At 48.4% G+C, this 18,625-nt stretch overlaps 1 protein-coding gene across 1 annotated transcript in view; it reads left to right on the forward strand.

Annotated features, from left to right (window-relative positions):
• Window positions 1–18,625, forward strand: part of NALCN (sodium leak channel, non-selective) — a 690,956-nt gene that overhangs the window by 148,469 nt on the left and 523,862 nt on the right.

Below are 18,625 nucleotides of genomic sequence, written 5' to 3' on the forward strand. Positions count from 1 at the left end.
TTCTCAGAGTTTCTATTTGAAGTTTGTGGTTGCTTATTCTGTATTTGATGCTCTTCCTGTATTCTGCAGAAGTGATAGAAGAGAGGTATTCTTCTAGTGTTTAGTTTCTATGTAGGGACCTGTAGCAGTCTGGCTTGTTCTGTTTTTTTTTCTAGCAGAATGTATATTGGTGTTCTTTAGTGCTGCCTTTTAAAGGTAGGATTATTGCTATTTGAGTTCTGGACATTAGTGCTATTTTATTATAACAACCTTTCTGTATAGATAACATTAGAACATAACATAAGGACATAGGTGTTGCCATACTGGGACAGTCCAAAGGTCCATTAACCCAGCATCCTGTTAACCCAGCATCCTGTAGCCAATCTAGGTTACAAGTACCTGGCAAGATCCAAAGACAGTACAATACATTTTATGCTGCTTATCCTAGAAATAAGCAGTGGATTTTCCCCAAATCCATCTTAATAATAGCTTATGGACTTTTCTTTTAGGAAGCTATCCAATCCATTTTTAAATCCTGCTAAGCTAACTGCTTTTACTACACTCTCTGGCAATGAATTCAAGAGTTTAATTACACGTTGAGTGAATAAAATATTTTCTCCAATTTGTTTTAAATTTACGACTTTGTTGCTTCATTGTATGCCCCCTAGTCCTAGTATTTTTGGAAAGAGTAAACGAGCGATTCACCTCTACCCGTTCTACTCCACTAATTATTTTATAGACATCTATCATATCTCTCTTCAGCCTTCTTTTCTCCAAGCTGAAGAGCCCTAGGCACTTTAGCCTTTCCTCATAGGGAGGTCATCCCATCCCCTTTATCATTTTTGTCGCACTTCTCTGTACCTTTTCTAATTCCAATATATCTTTTTTGAGATGCGGTGACCAGAATTGCACACAGTATTCGAGGTGCAGTCACACCATGGAGTGATACAAAGGTATTATAACGCCCTCATTTTTGTTTTCCATGCCTTTCCTAATAATACCCAATATTCTATTTGCTCTCTTAGCCACCACCGCACACTGAGCAGAGGGTTTCAACATATCATGAACGATGACACCTAGATCCCTTTTCTGGTTGGTGGCTCCTAATGTGGAACCTTGCATCACGTAAATATAGTTCAGGTTTCTCTTTCCTACATGCATCACTTTGCATTTGCTAGGATTAAACATCATCTGCCATTTGGATACCCAGTCTCCCAGCCTTGTAAGGTCCTCTTGTAATTTTTCACAATCTTCTCTTTAATTTAACAACTTTGAATAACAGCAAATTTAATTACCTCACTATTACTCCCAACTCTAGATATTTATAAATATGTTAAAAAGCAGCGGTCCCAGCACAGATCCCTGGGGAACCACACTATCTACCCTTCTCCATTGAGAATAGTGACAACCCTACTCTCTGTTTTCTATCTTTTAACCAGTTTTTAATCAATAATAGAATATTATGTCTTATCCCATGACTCTCCAATTTCCTCTGGAGTCTTTTGTGAGGCACTTTGTCAAATGCCTTTTGAAAATCCAGATGCACAATATCAACCAGCTCACCTTTATTCATATATTTGTTCACCCCTTCAAAAAAATACAGTAGATTGGTGAGGCAAGATTTCCCTTCACTAAATCCATGTTGGCTTTGTCTCATTAATCCATGCTTTTGCATATGCTCTGTATTTTTGTTCTTTATAATAGTCTTTACCATTTTGCCTGGCACCGATGTCAGGCTCACCAGTCTATAATTTCCCAGATCACCTCTGGAACCTTTTTTACAAATTGGCATTACATTGGCCACCCTCCAAACTTCTGGTACCATGCTTGATTTTTTTTTTTAATTTTTATTAAATTTCCAAAATATATAATTGAAGAAAACATCTTGAAATAGGCAAAGGGACAATATTACATCAATTAACATAAGTCAGAAATAACAAAAAGAGGAATCTGAAAACATACCATTCCAAAAGTCCACAATTATTGGGGAAAGGCATTATATCTTCCAGGTTTATAGAGATTTCATTTAGTTTCTATTACTCTTCAGTTTTGAATACCATTTCTGGCACTGGTATCTACTACTACTACTAATAGCATTTGTATAGCGCTACCAGACGCACGCAGCGCTGAACACTTGACATAGAGAGACAGTCCCTGCTCAAAGAATTCATTTAATCTCTCTACTATGGCTTTGTCTTCCCTGAGTGCCCCTTTTACTCCTCGGTTGTCTAGCGGTCCAACTAATTTTGCCAGCTACTTGCTTTTAATATACTTAAAAATGTTTTTACTATGTGTTTTTGCCTACAATGCAATCTTTTTTTCCCTCTTTGCCTTCCTTATCATCACTTTGCATTTGACTTGCCATTCCTTATGCTGTTTCTTATTATTTTTAGTCAGATCCTTCTTCCATTTTCTGAAGTATTTTCTTTTAGCTCTAAAAGCTTCCTTCACCTCGCCTTTTAACTAATGCAGCTGTTGTTTGGCCTTCCTTCCTCATTTTTTAATACATGCAGTTTTGAACAGCATCTATTCCTGACGTAAATTTTTGACCTTTGCAGCTGCTCCTCTGAGTTTTTTTTTCACCTTCTCATTTTATTGTAGTCTCCTTTTTGAAAATTAAATGCTAACGTATTGGATTTTCTGTGTACTTACTCCATAGCCGATATCAATTCTGATCATATTGTGATCACTGTTATCAAGCGGCCCCAGCACCATTAACTCCTGCACCAGACCATGCGCTCCAATAAGGACTAGGTTTAGAATTTTTCTTCTCTTTCCAGCTCCTGTACCAGCTGCTCCATAAAGCAGTCCTTGATTTTGTCAAGGAAGTTTACTTCCCTAGCATGCCCTGATGTTACCCAGTCAATATCGGGGTAATTGAAATCGCCCATTATTATTGTGTTCCCCAGTTTGTTAGCCTCCCTAATTTATGGTAACATTTCTACATCTGTCTTTTCATCCTGGCCAGGTGGACGGTAGTATACTCCTGTCACGATCCTTTTCCCCTATACACATGGAATTTCAATCCATAGGGATTCCAAGATGTGTTCTGTTTCCTGCAGAATTTTCAATCTATTTGATTCAAGACCCTCCTTAACAGACAATGCTACCCCGCCACCAATTCGATCCACCCTATCACTATGATATAATTTGCACCCTGGTATGACAGTGTCTCACTAGTTATCCTGCTTCCTCCAAGTCTCAGATATGCCTATTATATCTAAGTTTTCATTTATTTCTTAAGCTTCTGGCATTTGCATATAGACATTTAAAACTATGGGCCTTTTTTACCAATCTGCTACAAGAGGGTGCCTGATCGTCAAGGCCCCCTTTTACCACTGCAGATAAAAGGGAAGTCTTTCTTTCCTGCATGAAATGGCGGTGCAGCTAGTAAAGCACTTGTCGCTTGGCCATTTTGAGGGAGAGCCCTTACTGCCATCCATTGCCCAAGTACCACCGGATACACCCTGGTGCTACAAAAATAAATATATTTTTGTAGCACCGGATATGACGGTACGCTAGGGGTGGGAAATACTGCTGAGCTGCTGTGGTAGCCAAGATGTACTTCCTGTTTAGTGAGCAGTAAGCCCGCATTGGGTTACCACTCCTAAGTAAAAGGGGCCCTATGTTTATTGATCCTATTTGCATCTTGCTCAGCAGTTGACAGTGATAATTTGAAATCTTGAAGATCTTTCTGCTTTTTATTTAAGGACACCTGGTCTACTATGGTCTGAATTGCAACCTTGCTATCAGGATATCCTATCTTCCCTGTTTTGGTGATATTTTTGAAAGATACCTTGTTCCGTACCATGTGCTTCTGAATGACTATCAACCTTCCTCCAGTTTCTTGTTTGAAAGCTACTCTATCTCCTCTTTAAATGCCGATTCCACCAACCCATCATTCTGGAATAGGCTCTTCTTTCCCTAGAATGTTGGCCAGTTTCTTACAAAACTAAAACCCTCTTCCCTGCACCTTCGCCTCATCCAAGCATTGAGACTCCGGAGCTCTGCTTGTCTCTTGGGCACTGCGAGTGGAACGGAAAACACTTCTGAAAATGCTACCCTAAAGGTTCTGGATCTGAGCTTTCTACCTAAGAGCCTAAATTTGGCTTCCAGAACCTCTATCCCACATTTTGCTATATCATTGGTACTCACATGTACCAAGACAGCCGTCTCCTCTCTAGCACTTTCTAAAATCCTATTTAGGTTACGCTTGAGGTCTGCCACCTTCGCACCAGGTAGGCAAGTGACCAGACGATCTTCACGTCATGCCATGTATCTCTTTGCATTCCTAATGATCGAATCACAAACTACAATAGCCATCAACCCTTCCTTCCTGGACAGGAGCTCCTGTAGACAAAGCCTTGGTGCGAGAGGATATTGCATCCCCTGGTGGGCTGGTCCTGGCTACAGGATTACTTCCAGCTTCACCAGGTTAATGCTGTCCTTTTAGAATACCTGTCTCCTCAAAGGCAGCACAGGGGTTGCCAGACTGGAGGTGAGACTTCTCTACATTGTCCCTGTAGGCCTCCTCTATGTACCGCTCTGTCTCCCTCAGCTCCTCCAAGTCTGCTACTCTAACCTCAAAAGAACAGACTCGTTCTCTGAGAGCTAGGAGCTCTTTGCATTGAGCACACACATATAACCTCTCACCAACTGGGAGATAATCATACATGTAACACTCAGTGCAAAAAACTGGATAGCACCCCTCTTGCTGCTGGGCTGCTGTCTGCATCTTAGTATTACAGAGTTGTTTATATTTCAACAATTTTTATTGACGATATAACAGAGTTAACAGTCAACAGTCGCATTATATATCCATTTGAAAGTAAAACAAACTGAGTACAAGCATGTTGAGATATCATCAAATATTTTTGTTAACATTTGCTCCCCTCCCCCTCCCACTCCACTCCTCCCACCTTTCAAAGTTATTTCGATCTTGGTATTAGTTTCTAAACATAGTGCAAACAAGTAATCTCACCATTACAATCAATTTCTATAAACATCAACATTCAAATGAAGTATAGCGAGCTTGTTTCTTATAGCTCTCCACCATCGTACTTTTCAGCTTTTGATTGAAAATGACAAGACAACCGGTAGTACCATAGCATACCTTGTCACATCTAACAGCAATAAATCTATCAATACTTATATTCTTAGTCAACATTATGTTTCCTATTTTTTCTTTGTTGTATTGCCTCCCCCTCTTATGACTACCCTCCAAAGCCTCCCCCTCCCCCCTTCCCTCCCTCTTCTCCCTGCTAATGCCCATTGGTGTTTTATGCATTTCCGACTGCTACAATATATTAATGACCAAGCTCTTCGCCCTGTGAGACAAAGTATCTATGTAAGTACCCCAAATCTTAAGGAAAGTTTGTTTCCTTTTCCTTGATCCTTTAGTCTCCTTTGCTTCCCACACCATCAGCTGGTGGACAAGGTTACGCCAGTGCCAAAATTCCGGCCCATTTTCAGCCGTCCAGTGTTGTAAGATGCATTTTTTTGCCAACAAACTGAGTTTACGAAATAATAAGGTTTCCTCCTGTGTCGCCCCCTAAAGGATCCTGGTATGTTCAAAAGCAATTGCACTGGTGTGCCCGCTATTTCTTGTCCTAGTATGTTTGACATGTAATTAACAATTTTCCCCCCAAATTGTCTGATTTGCCTACAATCCCAAAAAGCATGATAGAAAGTGTTGTCTGCCCTCCCATAGCGCTTACACAACAATGTTTGTACCCCCCCCCCCCCCCCCCCCCAAATTTTGTTAGCTGTTCTTGGGCCATATAGGCTCGGTGTATCACCCGGTAAGCGCATTCCCTGTATTGTGCCCCACTGATCAATCTCGAGATCCCCTTCAATTAAAGTGTTGTTTAATTAAAACTTCTTAAGGTACTATGGATAGTAGATTAATATAAAGAAGCTTAAGGTTATATGCTATACTGGGTAATTTATTTAATATTTGCTTCTCAGAAACTAATTAAATGTAATTAAAACTCAAATGAAAACTCTCCTCTTGTTGACCTGGAATCCATGTTTTGCAGGGTTTTGTTAATGGAGCTCTGAATGCTCCCCTCCCCCCCTTTCAGGCCCTCAGGCCCTCATTACCTTTGGAGAGATGGTGTTATGGGGCCCATCTTAACTTTTCTGCCTGGGGCCCATTCTAGCTAGGCCACTGATGTTTACTTTTCAGGTCTAACCAGAATACCCCTTCTTCATATCTGTAAATGATGATCTTCAATGTGTTGCAAAATTTTTAGAAGATAATAATTTATATATTAATGTGCCAGACGGTCCTTTTAATAAAGTACATTAGGCACTTAATGAGCAGTCAAAGTGTAAAAACAGGCTAATGCACAACCACATTAAGTGGTTTTGTGGTATGCTTGTTTGTGCATGTTTAACAACGTGTTAGTGATTTTTAAATAATTTTTTGTGAGGGGTCATGTCATGAGTGGAGAGTGGGCATGGAAGCGTTAGCCAGCTAATGCATTATACAAGCTGCAAAGGACTTAAATACAAATCAACTTACGCATCCAGTTTTTCCTACATAAGCACGCAACTGTGGAACGCATTACCAAAAGCCCTAAAAACAATGTTCCACCAGCTGAACTTCCGGAAATCACTAAAAACTAACCTGTTTAAAAAGGCATACCCTACCCATCCAACTTAAATGCATGATCTCTGCAACACAACAAAAGTAAAGTACGTAATGGACATAACACAACTGTTTCGTTGACTGTTCCACATGAATTCTATCTTACCACATCATCACTTTGTATTTGTTCATACCGGAGTCCGTGAACGCCTCTCCGTAACTATGTAAGCCACATTGAGCCTGCAAATAGGTGGGAAAATGTGGGATACAAATGTAACTAAATAAATAAATAAATAAATGAATACTTCTCCGAGGACAAGCAGGCTGCTTGTTCTCACTGATGGGTGACGTCCACGGCAGCCCCTCCAATCCGGAATCTTCACTAGCAAAGTCTTTGCTAGACCTCGCTCGCCGATGCGCACCGCGCATGCGCGGCCGTCTTCCCGCCCGAAACCGGCTCATGCCGGCCAGTCTTCTTTTGTCCGCGCTCGGTACGGTCGTGTTTTGCCGTTCGCGCCCCTAAAGTTGACCTCGCGCGTCTCCTTTTCTGGTTTCGCTACAAAAAAAAAATAAAAAAAAGATTTGGAAGATTTCCCTTCCCGCTACTTCCAGTTTTTGCCCCGGTAAGTTTTCTTTCGTCTTCGGGGTAGGCCTTTTTTCAGGCCTCGGGTCGAATTTTCTCTTCCCCTCGTTTTTGGTGCCTACCGCAATTACGAGTTTCGATTTCGCTGACGAGATTTTTCCGCCCATGTCATCGAAGTCTCCCAGCGGCTTCAAGAAGTGCACCCAGTGCGCCCGAGTAATCTCGCTCACTGACAGGCACGCGTCGTGTCTTCAGTGTCTGGGGGCTGGGCACCGCCCGCAGGCCTGTAGTCTCTGCGCCCTTTTACAAAAGCGGACTCAGGTAGCGAGATTGGCCCAGTGGAACGTTTTGTTCTCGGGCTCTTCGTCGGCATCGGCACCGGGGGTATCGAGTGCATCGACGTCTCCAGCGTCCAGACCTTCATCCTCGGCCGCCAGTGCATCGAGTGCATCGAGGCATCGACCCTCTGCATCGGCGCTGAGACATCGGACGACTGTGTCGACGTCGGTGGTACCGGGACCTCGTCTGCTGATGTTGTTGGACGGTGGTGCTTCGTCTGGAGTGCAGGTGAGGGCTGTCCATTCCCCTGCTGGTGGCGGTGAGCCTTCGGGTGGGTCTCCCCCTACCCTGAGGGCTCCTGCGGTACAGCCCCCCCGAGACCGACCTTCTTCGGCCTCGGCCCCGAGGAAGCGACGGCTGGATTCTACGTCCTCCTCGTCGGTGCCGGGAAGCTCCGGTGACGTGCTTCGTCCCAAGAAGTCGAAGAAGCATCGACACCGGTCCCCTTCCCGCGTCGGCACCGAGAGCTCTGGGTCGCCGAGGGAGTCGGCACCCAGCAGGCATCGGCACCGAGAGGACCGCTCACCCTCTGTTCAGGAGGTGTCGATGCGCTCCACTCTGGACAGCCCGGAACAGCCTCCACGCCCGGAACAGACTCTGACATCGACACCTGCATCGGCTTCCACGTCTTTCTCCACAGCCGCTCTGCACGAGTGTCTCCGGGCCGTTCTCCCAGAGATTCTGGGAGAGCTGTTGCGCCCTTCCCCTCCAGTACCGGGGGTGCTTGCGCCACCGGTACCGTCGAGTGAGGCGCCGGCTGGCCCCTTGCCCGGGGTGAGGTCTCCGACATCGGTACCGTTTGCGGTACCGACTGCGGTCGCCTCCCAGGAAGGCTCCCCGACTACGTCGGCGGAGGGAGCTTCGCCGGTGCGGGCGCGGGAGTCTACCTCTCGACGCTCCCACCGTGGCCGGGGTTCCACGGAGTTGAGCCGGGCATGGCTTCAGACACAGGTTCGTGAACTTCTGTCTGATACCGATGGTGAGGCCTCGTGGGAGGAAGAGGAGGACATCAGATATTTCTCTGACGAGGAGTCTGATGGTCTTCCCTCTGATCCCACTCCCTCTCCTGAAAGGCAGCTTTCTCCTCCCGAGAGTCTGTCTTTCGCTTCCTTTGTCCGGGAGATGTCTACGGCCATCCCCTTCCCGGTGGTTGTGGAGGACGAGCCCAGGGCTGAAATGTTTGAGCTCCTGGACTATCCTTCTCCACCTAAGGAAGCGTCCACAGTACCCATGCATCATGTCCTCAAAAAGACATTGCTGGCGAACTGGACCAAGCCATTAACTAACCCCCACATTCCCAAGAAGATCGAGTCCCAGTACCGGATCCATGGGGACCCAGAGCTGATGCGCACTCAGTTGCCTCACGACTCTGGAGTTGTGGATTTGGCCCTAAAGAAGGCTAAGAGTTCTAGGGAGCATGCTTCGGCGCCCCCGGGCAAAGACTCTAGAACCTTTGGGAGGAAGGCCTACCATTCCTCTATGCTCGTGGCCAAAATTCAGTCGTACCAGCTCTACACGAGCATACACATGCGGAACAATGTGCAGCAGTTGGCGGGCTTGGTGGACAAGCTCCCCCCTGAGCAAGCCAAGCATTTTCAGGAGGTGGTCAGGCAGCTGAAGGCGTGCAGAAAATTCCTGGCCAGAGGGGTGTATGACACCTTTGATGTTGCGTCCAGGGCCGCTGCTCAAGGTGTGGTGATGCGCAGACTGTCATGGCTGCGTGCCTCCGACCTGGAGAATAGACTCCAGCAGCGGATTGCGGACTCGCCTTGCCGTGCGGATAACATTTTTGGAGAGAAAGTCGAGCAGGTGGTAGAGCAGCTCCACCAGCGGGATACCGCTTTCGACAAGTTTTCCCGCCGGCAGCCTTCAGCTTCTACCTCTACAGGTAGACGATTTTTTGGGGGAAGGAGGACTGTTCCCTACTCTTCTGGTAAGCGTAGGTACAATCCTCCTTCTCGACAGCCTGCGGCCCAGGCTAAGCCCCAGCGCCCTCGCTCTCGTCAGCAGCGTGCGCCTCAGCAAGGCCCCTCGGCTCCCCAGCAAAAGCAAGGGACGAGCTTTTGACTGGCTCCAGCAGAGCATAGCCGACATCCAAGTGTCAGTGCCGGGCGACCTGCCAGTCGGAGGGAGGTTGAAAGCTTTTCACCAAAGGTGGCCTCTCATAACCTCCGATCAGTGGGTTCTCCAAATAGTCCGGCAAGGATACACCCTCAATTTGGCCACAAAACCTCCAAATTGTCCACCGGGAGCTCAGTCTTACAGCTTCCAGCACAAGCAGGTACTTGCAGAGGAACTCTCCGCCCTTCTCAGCGCCAATGCGTTCGAGCCCGTGCCATCCGGGCAAGAAGGGCTGGGATTCTATTCCAGGTACTTCCTTGTGGAAAAGAAAACAGGGGGGATGCGTCCCATCCTAGACCTAAGGGCCCTGAACAAATATCTGGTCAAAGAAAAGTTCAGGATGCTTTCCCTGGGCACCCTTCTCCCCATGATTCAGGAAAACGATTGGCTATGCTCTCTGGACTTGAAGGACGCCTACACGCACATCCCGATACTGCCAGCTCACAGACAGTATCTGCGATTTCAGCTGGGCACACGTCACTTCCAGTACTGTGTGCTACCCTTTGGGCTCGCCTCTGCGCCCAGAGTGTTCACGAAGTGCTTGGCTGTAGTAGCAGCGGCACTTCGCAGACTGGGGGTACACGTGTTCCCATATCTCGACGATTGGCTGGTGAAGAACACATCCGAGGCAGGAGCTCTACAGTCCATGCAGATGACTATTCGCCTCCTGGAGCTACTGGGGTTTGTGATAAATTATCCAAAGTCCTATCTTCTCCCAGTGCAGAAACTCTAATTCATAGGAGCTCTGCTGGATTCTCGGACGGCTCGCGCCTATCTCCCAGAGACGAGAGCCAACAACTTGTTGTCCCTCGTCTCGCGGGTGCGAGCGTCCAAGCAGATCACAGCTCAGCAGATGTTGAGATTGCTGGGCCACATTGCCTCCACAGTTCATGTGACTCCCATGGCCCGCCTTCACATGAGATCTGCCCAATGGACCCTAGCTTCCCAGTGGTTTCAGGCTGCTGGGGATCTAGAAGACGTGATCCACCTGTCCACGAGTTTTCTCAAATCCCTGTATTGGTGGACGATTTGGTCCAATTTGACTCTGGGACGTCCTTTCCAAATTCCTCAGCCACAAAAAGTGCTGACCACGGATGCGTCTCTCCTGGGGTGGGGAGCTCATGTCGATGGGCTTCACACCCAAGGAAGCTGGTCCCTCCAGGAACGCGATCTGCAGATCAATCTTCTAGAGTTACGAGTGGTCTGGAACGCTCTGAAGGCTTTCAGAGATCGGCTGTCCCACCAAATTATCCAAATTCAGACAGACAACCAGGTTGCCATGTATTACATCAACAAGCAGGGGGCACCGGATCTCGCCCCCGTGTCAGAAAGCCGTCAGCATGTGGCTCTGGGCTCGCCGTCACGGCATGGTGCTCCAAGCCACATATCTGGCAGGCGTAAACAACAGTCTGGCTGACAGGTTGAGCAGGATTATGCAACCTCACGAGTGGTCGCTCAATTCCCGTGTAGTGCGACAGATCTTCCAGGTGTGGGGCACCCCCTTGGTATATCTCTTCGCATCTCGAGCCAACCACAAAGTCCCTCAGTTCTGTTCCAGGCTTCAGGCCCACGGCAGACTGGAATCGGATGCCTTCCTCCTGGACTGGGGGGAGGGTCTGCTGTATGCTTATCCTCCCATACCTCTGGTGGGGAAGACTTTGTTGAAACTCAAGCAAGACCGAGGCACCATGATTCTGATTGCTCCTTTTTGGCCGCGTCAGATCTGGTTCCCTCTTCTTCTGGAGTTGTCCTCCGAAGAACCGTGGAGATTGGAGTGTTTTCCGACCCTCATCACACAGGACAAAGGGGCGCTTCTGCATCCCAACCTCTGGTCCCTGGCTCTCACGGCCTGGATGTTGAGAGCGTAGACTTTCCTGCTTATAATCGAACGAGAATAACGCCCAAGTTCCGACCTAAATCGGGAGATGGGCGTTCTTCTCACAAAAACAAATAAAGCGGCATAATCGAAAGCCGAACTTTGGACGCTTTCAACTGCACTCCGTCGCGGATGCGGACAAAGTTGACGGGGGAGTGTCGGAGGCGTGGTGAAGGCGGAACTGGGGCGTGGTTATCACCCGAACAGAGATGGGCGCCCTTCGCCGATAATGGATGCATTTGTAGCTAGAATTTAGGGCACTTTTCCTGGACCCTGTTTTTTGACGAATAAGGCCCCAAAAAGTGCCCTAAATGACCAGATGACCCCCAGAGGGAGTCGGGGATGACCTCCCCTGACTCCCCCAGTGGTCACTAACCCCCTCCCACCACAACAAATGATGTTTCACAACTTTTTACTTTCACCCTCAAATGTCATACCCTCCTCCCAAGCAGCAGTATGCAGGTCCCTGGAACAGTTGTTAGGGGGTGCAGTGGACGTCAGGCAGGTGGACCCAGGCCCATCCCCCCCCTACCTGTTACAATTGTGCTGCTTAATGCTACTAGTCGTCCAACCCCCCCCAAACCCCCTGTACCCACATGTAGGTGCCCCCCTTCACCGCTTAGGGCTATAGTACTGGTGTAGACTTGTGGGCAGTGGGTTTTGAGGGGGATTTGGGGGGCTCAACACCCAAGGGAAGGGTGCTATGCACCTGGGAGCTCTTTTACCTTTTTTTTTGTTTTTGTAAAAGTGCCCCCTAGGGTGCCCGGTTGGTGTCCTGGCATGTGAGGGGGACCAGTGCACTATGAATCCTGGCCCCTCCCACGAACAAATGCCTTGCATTTATTCGTTTTTGAGCTGGGCGATTTCATTTTCCATTATCGGTGAAAAGCAAAAACGCCCAGCTCACACCTTGGCGAATAAAGCATGGGCGTCTATTTTTTTTAAAAAATACGCTTCACTCCGCCCCTTCACGGACCCGTTCTCGGAGATTAACGCCCATGGAGATAGGCGTTTCTGGTCGATTATGCCCCTCTTTGCCTCTTTGGGTCTGTCAGAGGGTGTCTCCCGCATCTTGCTTGCTTCCAGGAAAGATTCCACTAAGAGGAGTTACTTCTTTCTATGGAGGAGGTTTGCCGTCTGGTGTGACAGCAAGGCCCTAGATCCTCGCTCTTGTCCTACACAGACCCTGCTTGAATACCTTCTGCACTTGTCTGAGTCTGGTCTCAAGACCAACTCTGTAAGGGTTCACCTTAGTGCGATCAGTGCATACCATTACCGTGTGGAAGGTAAGCCGATCTCGGGACAGCCTTTAGTTGTTCGCTTCATGAGAGGTTTGCTTTTGTCAAAGCCCCCTGTCAAGCCTCCTACAGTGTCATGGGATCTCAATGTCGTTCTCACCCAGCTGATGAAACCTCCTTTTGAGCCACTGAATTCCTGCCATCTGAAGTACTTGACCTGGAAGGTCATTTTCTTGGTGGCAGTTACTTCAGCTCGTAGAGTCAGTGAGCTCCAGGCCCTGGTAGCCCAGGCTCCTTACACCAAATTTCATCATAACAGAGTAGCCCTCCACACTCACCCTAAGTTCTTGCCAAAGGTTGTGTCGGAGTTCCATCTGAACCAGTCAATTGTCTTGCCAACATTCTTTCCCCGTCCTCATTCCTGCCCTGCTGAACGTCAGCTGCACACATTGGACTGCAAGAGAGCATTGGCCTATCTGGAGCGGACACAGCCCAACAGACAGTCCGCCCAATTGTTTGTTTCTTTTGATCCCAACAGGAGGGGAGTGGCTGTGGGGAAACGCACCATATCCAATTGGCTAGCAGATTGCATTTCCTTCACTTACGCCCAGGCTGGGCTGGCTCTTGAGGGTCATGTCACGGCTCATAATGTTAGAGCCATGGCAGCGTCGGTAGCCCACTTGAAGTCAGCCACTATTGAAGAGATTTGCAAAGCTGCGACGTGGTCATCTGTCCACACATTCACATCTCATTACTGCCTGCAGCAGGATACCCGACGCGACAGTCGGTTCAGGCAGTCAGTGCTTCAGAATCTGTTCGGGGTTTAGAATCCAACTCCACCCCCCATGGCCCATGTTTTATTCTGTTCCAGGCTACACTCTCAGTTAGTTGGATAAGTTTTTAGGTCAATCTCAGTTATGTCCTCGCCGTTGCGAGGCCCAATTGACCATGGTTGTTGTTTTGAGTGAGCCTGGGGGCTAGGGATACCCCATCGGTGAGAACAAGCAGCCTGCTTGTCCTCGGAGAAAGCGAATGCTACATACCTGTAGAAGGTATTCTCCGAGGACAGCAGGCTGATTGTTCTCACAAACCCGCCCGCCTCCCCTTTGGAGTTGTGTCTTCCCTTCTCTTTGTCTTGCTACATATGAGACTGGCCGGCACGAGCCGGTTTCGGGCGGGAAGACGGCCGCGCATGCGCGGTGCGCATCGGCGCGCGAGGGCTAGCAAAGACTTTGCTAGTGAAGATTCCGGATTGGAGGGGCTGCCGTGGACGTCACCCATCAGTGAGAACAATCAGCCTGCTGTCCTCGGAGAATACCTTCTACAGGTATGTAGCATTCGCTTTACCGTATGCTAACTGGCTAATGCAGAGTTAATGCAGAAGCACTTAGCACCTCCTAAATAGAAGGCAGTAACTGTTGCTGTGTTACTCTCAACAGGTACTGTATGCTAATGAACACTTTCATACGATCTGCAATAAAAAATAGAGGGAATGTCTTGAAAGGTGCTGCTTTATATCTGGGCTTAGCATGCAGTAAAATCCGAAGTTACAATGCATTAAGCCCAAATTCTAGCAACACTTTAGTAGAAGGGCTCTCAAATTAGTAAATATATTTTCCTTTTTAATACAGAATTTGTAAAAGACAAATCCAGTTGAAGGATGATAGATATGATGTATAAATCCAACTTTGGACATTTTGCTGAAAACATCCAAAAATCAAGTAGTGAACAAGGCCATTTTGAAACACGTCTATCTTTTTGTTTCCAAAATGACCATTTTCTAGATGCTTTCTGCTTAGTGCATCTATTTTTTTTGGACCATTAAAAAAAAAATTAAGCCATTGGGATGTAGGAGGCAGGGCCGCCGAGAGGGGGGACAGGGAGGACAAAGTTCCCCGGGCCTCCAGGGGGTGGGCCCGGCGCCGCAGTCCGGCCCGCCCGCCTTCCTTCGCTCCCTGGCATTGAATTTAAGCGCCTCACCTTCAAAAGCACAGCAAGTAGCGTCAGACCACTCCTTCCTTCCGTGTCCTGCCCTCGCCTGACGTAACTTCCGCGAGGACGGGACACAAAAGGAAGGAGTAGTCTGCTGCTGCTTGCTGCACTTTCAAAGGTGAGGCGCTTAAGGACAGTGCAGAGGGCCCGGGGGTGGTGAGAGGACCCAGTGGCGGGTGGAGGGGGGGCCCGGCGACCTTGGGTGGGGGGGCCCGGGGCGGCCCTCCCCGGGCCTGGCCCAGTCTCTCAGTGGCCCTGGTAGGAGGAGCCAGCTTTCGTCGTAGACTGGCCTTACAGGCATCCCAGCAGAGCAGTGGGGCACCCTAGGGGCCACTGCAGTAGACTTCACATAAAAGATCCTAGGTACACATCTCACCCACCAAAAACTTACTGTCCTCAACTATACACCACTACAATAGCCCTTATGGCTGCATGTGTCACCTGTATGTGGGTACAGTAGGTATTTGGTGGGTTTTGTGGGGGCTGACACTTTCCACCACAAGTGTAACAGAGTAGATAATGATTATGATCCTGGGTCCCCTTCTCCACAGTGTAGTTCACCAACCACTAGTCTACTCCAGGGACCTTCTTAGGACTGGCCAAAACATCTGAAGCTATCATAGAGGCTGGTAAATAATGTTTCACATCTTTGGGGGGGGATGAGAGGGGGTCAGTGACCACTGGGGGAGTGTCTTTCCTTTATTCTTCCTGTGGTCATCTGTGGACTCATTTTCGAAAGAGAAGGACATCCATCTTTCGACATAAAATGGAAGATGGACGTCCTTCTCACAGATGTCCAGATCGGTATAATTGAAACCCGATTTTGGACGTCTCCAACTGCAGTCCGTCGCAAGGACGTCCAAATTTCAAGGGGGCGTTTCGGAGGCATAGCGAAGGTGGGACTTGGCCGTGCCTAACACTAGGACGTCTTTGACCCATAATCGAAAAAAGCAAGGACATCTCTAACAAACACTTGGACGTTTTCACCCGGACGTGTTTTTTTAATGAATAAGGCACAAAAAAATGCCCGAAATGACCGGTACTAACCCCCTCCCACCCTCAAAAAAACATCTTTAAAAATATTTCGTGCTAGCCTCAGATGTCATACTCAGGTCCATGACAGTGCATGCAGGTCCCTGGAGCAGTTTTAATGGGTACTGCAGTGCACTTCAGACAGGTGGACTCAGGGCCATACCCACCCTACCTGTTACATTTGTGGAGGAAACAGCGAGCTCTCCAAAACTCACCACAAACCCACGGTACCCATATACAGGTGCCCCCCTTCACCCGTAAGGGCTATGGTAGTGATGTACAGTTGTGGGTAGTGAGTTTTGGGGGGGTCTTGGGGGGGCTCAGCACACAAGGTAAAGGAGCTATGTTCCTGGGAGCAATTGCTGAAGTCCACTGCAGTGCCCCCTAGGGTGCCTGGTTGGTGTCCTGGTATATCAGGGGGACCAGTGCACTACAAATGCTGGCTCCTTCCAAGTCCAAATGGCTTGCATTTGGACGTTTTTGACATGGACGTCTTTGGTTTCGAAAATCACCGATAATCCGAAAGGTCCAGATTCAAGGACGTCCAAATCTAGGGATGTCCAAATTTAAGGATTTGGATGCCTCTCACGGTATTTTCGAAACGAAAGATGGACGTCCATCTTTTTTCGAAAATACGAGTTTTCCCGCCCCTGGATTTCGACATTTTGCAAGGACGTCCAAATCGCAACTTGGACGATTCTTTCGAAAATGCCCCTCCTGATCGTTTAGGGCACTTTTTTTGTGGCTTAGTCAATATTAAAACAGGTCTAGACAAAAAACATCCAGCTTTTAGCCCTGAACATTTTTGTTTTGTTCCATTATGGCAGAAAACAACATCCAATTGTTAGGAACACCCAAATCATGCCCTTAACATGCCCCCTTGTGATTTGGATGCACAACAGATGAACAGCATAGAAAAACATTTAAAAATGGGTTTCGAAAATAGCAATTTGGATGTTTTTGTAAGAAAAACATCCATCTGCTAGTTTATGACACTTTTTATCTGCTAGTTTATGCCACTTTTTGGTCGTTTTTGTCTTTCAAAAATGAGCCCCATTGACTACTAACTAGGTTTCAGAAAATAATTTATTTAATAGCCTAACACCCTTTTCAATGAGCTTTCAGAGGCCAAAACCTCCTGCCTCAGGTCAGTATAATGCTGTTATGGTATCCTTTCCTGACCTAAGGAAGGAAGTATTGGTCTCTGAAACTTTATTAACACAGGTACCATATTACTTTATCTTAAATTAAAAATAAAATTATTTTCTTTACCTTTGTTGTATGGCCATTTACTTGTTCTCATTGTGTTGCTCCCAGTCTCTAGATTCTGCTTTCCAAGTCGTCTTTCTCTTGCCAAGGTTTCCTGTCCATTCATCACCTATGGCTTTTCATCTTTTCCTCACCCGTGTTCTCCACATGCCCCTTCCTCTTATTCTCCAGTCTTTCCCTACTCTGTCCTCTCCCTCTTTCCATCCAGCAACTCTCCTCTTTCTCTCCCCATCCTTCCAGTGTCTCCCCTCTTTCTTTTGCATCCAGCGACTCCTTTTTCTCCCTACCCTTCCACCCAGTGTCTTCCCTCTTTCTCTCCTCATCCTTCCACCCATCTACCCTCTCTCCTGATCCTTCCATCTAGTGTCTCTATCTCCCCTCTCCCTCTATCCAGTGTCTCTCTATCTCTACCCTTTTCTGTTCAGTCTCCCCTCTCTCTCTCCACATCCTTCCACTCCCCTTTCTCTCTGCATCCTTTCATCCATCTCCCCTCTTTATCTCCCTATCCTCCCATGTCCAGCAGCTCTCTCCCTTCCCTCCAATCCCTTCTTCCTCTCCCTCCCATGTCCAGTAGCTCTCTCCCTTCCCTCCAGTCCCTTCTTTCTCTCCCTCCCATGCCCCAGCAGCTCTGTCCCTTCCCTCCAGTCCCTTCTTCCTCTTCCTCCCTTGTCCAGCAGCACTCAAGCCCCTTCCTCCTCCCCCTCCCATGTCCCAGTAGCTCTCTCCCTTCCCTCCAGTCCCTTCTTCCTCTCCCTCCCATGTCCCAGCAGCTCTCTCCCTTCCCTCCAGTCCTTTCTTCCTCTCCCTCCCATGTCCAGTAGCTCTCTCCCTTCCCTCTAGTCCCTTCTTCCTCTTCCTCCCTTGTCCAGCAGCTCTCCAGCCCCTTCCTCCTCTCCCTCCCATGTCCAGTAGCTCTCTCCCTTCCCTCCAGTCCCTTCTTCCTCTCCCTCCCATGTCCCAGCAGCTCTGTCCCTTCCCTCCAGTCCCTTCTTCCTCTTCCTCCCTTGTCCAGCAGCACTCCAGCCCCTTCCTCCTCTCCCTCCCATGTCCCAGCAGCTCAGCCATTTTCCCTCCAGGCCCGCCCATCCACATCCTTTGTGCGCTGTTGCTGCCCTTTTGTCCCGCGGAGGCAGCGTTCAGCATTTCCTTCCTGCCCTGTCTTCTCCCTAGGCTCCGCTGCATCGGTCCCTGCAAGTGGAATCCTTCTCCTTTTCGCCCGTCACGCTGCGCTGCCATACACACAGGCAGCTTTGCTCCCCCCTGCTGCATTCATCCAGACCTAAACAGGAAGTGCATCAGAGAGGGCCAGATGAACGCGGCAGGGAGGAGCGAAGCTGCCTGTGTGAATGGCAGTGCAGCGCGACGGACGAAAAGGAGAATGCACTTGCAGCGGAGCTTGGGGAAGACAGGGCAGGATGGAAACACTGAACGCTGCCTCCGCGGGACAAAAGGGTAGTGACAGCACGCGAAGGATGTGGATGGGCAGGCCTGGAGGGAAAATGGCTGGGCCTGGGCCCACTCAGGCCTGCCCGTGGCTACGCCCCTGGAAAGTGGACGCGCTGCGGTTAGCACGTGGGTTTGCCACGCAATCCGACCACTTTCTA

This window comes from Microcaecilia unicolor, chromosome 4 (genome assembly GCF_901765095.1).
Source record: "Microcaecilia unicolor chromosome 4, aMicUni1.1, whole genome shotgun sequence".
NCBI lineage: Eukaryota > Metazoa > Chordata > Amphibia > Gymnophiona > Siphonopidae > Microcaecilia > Microcaecilia unicolor.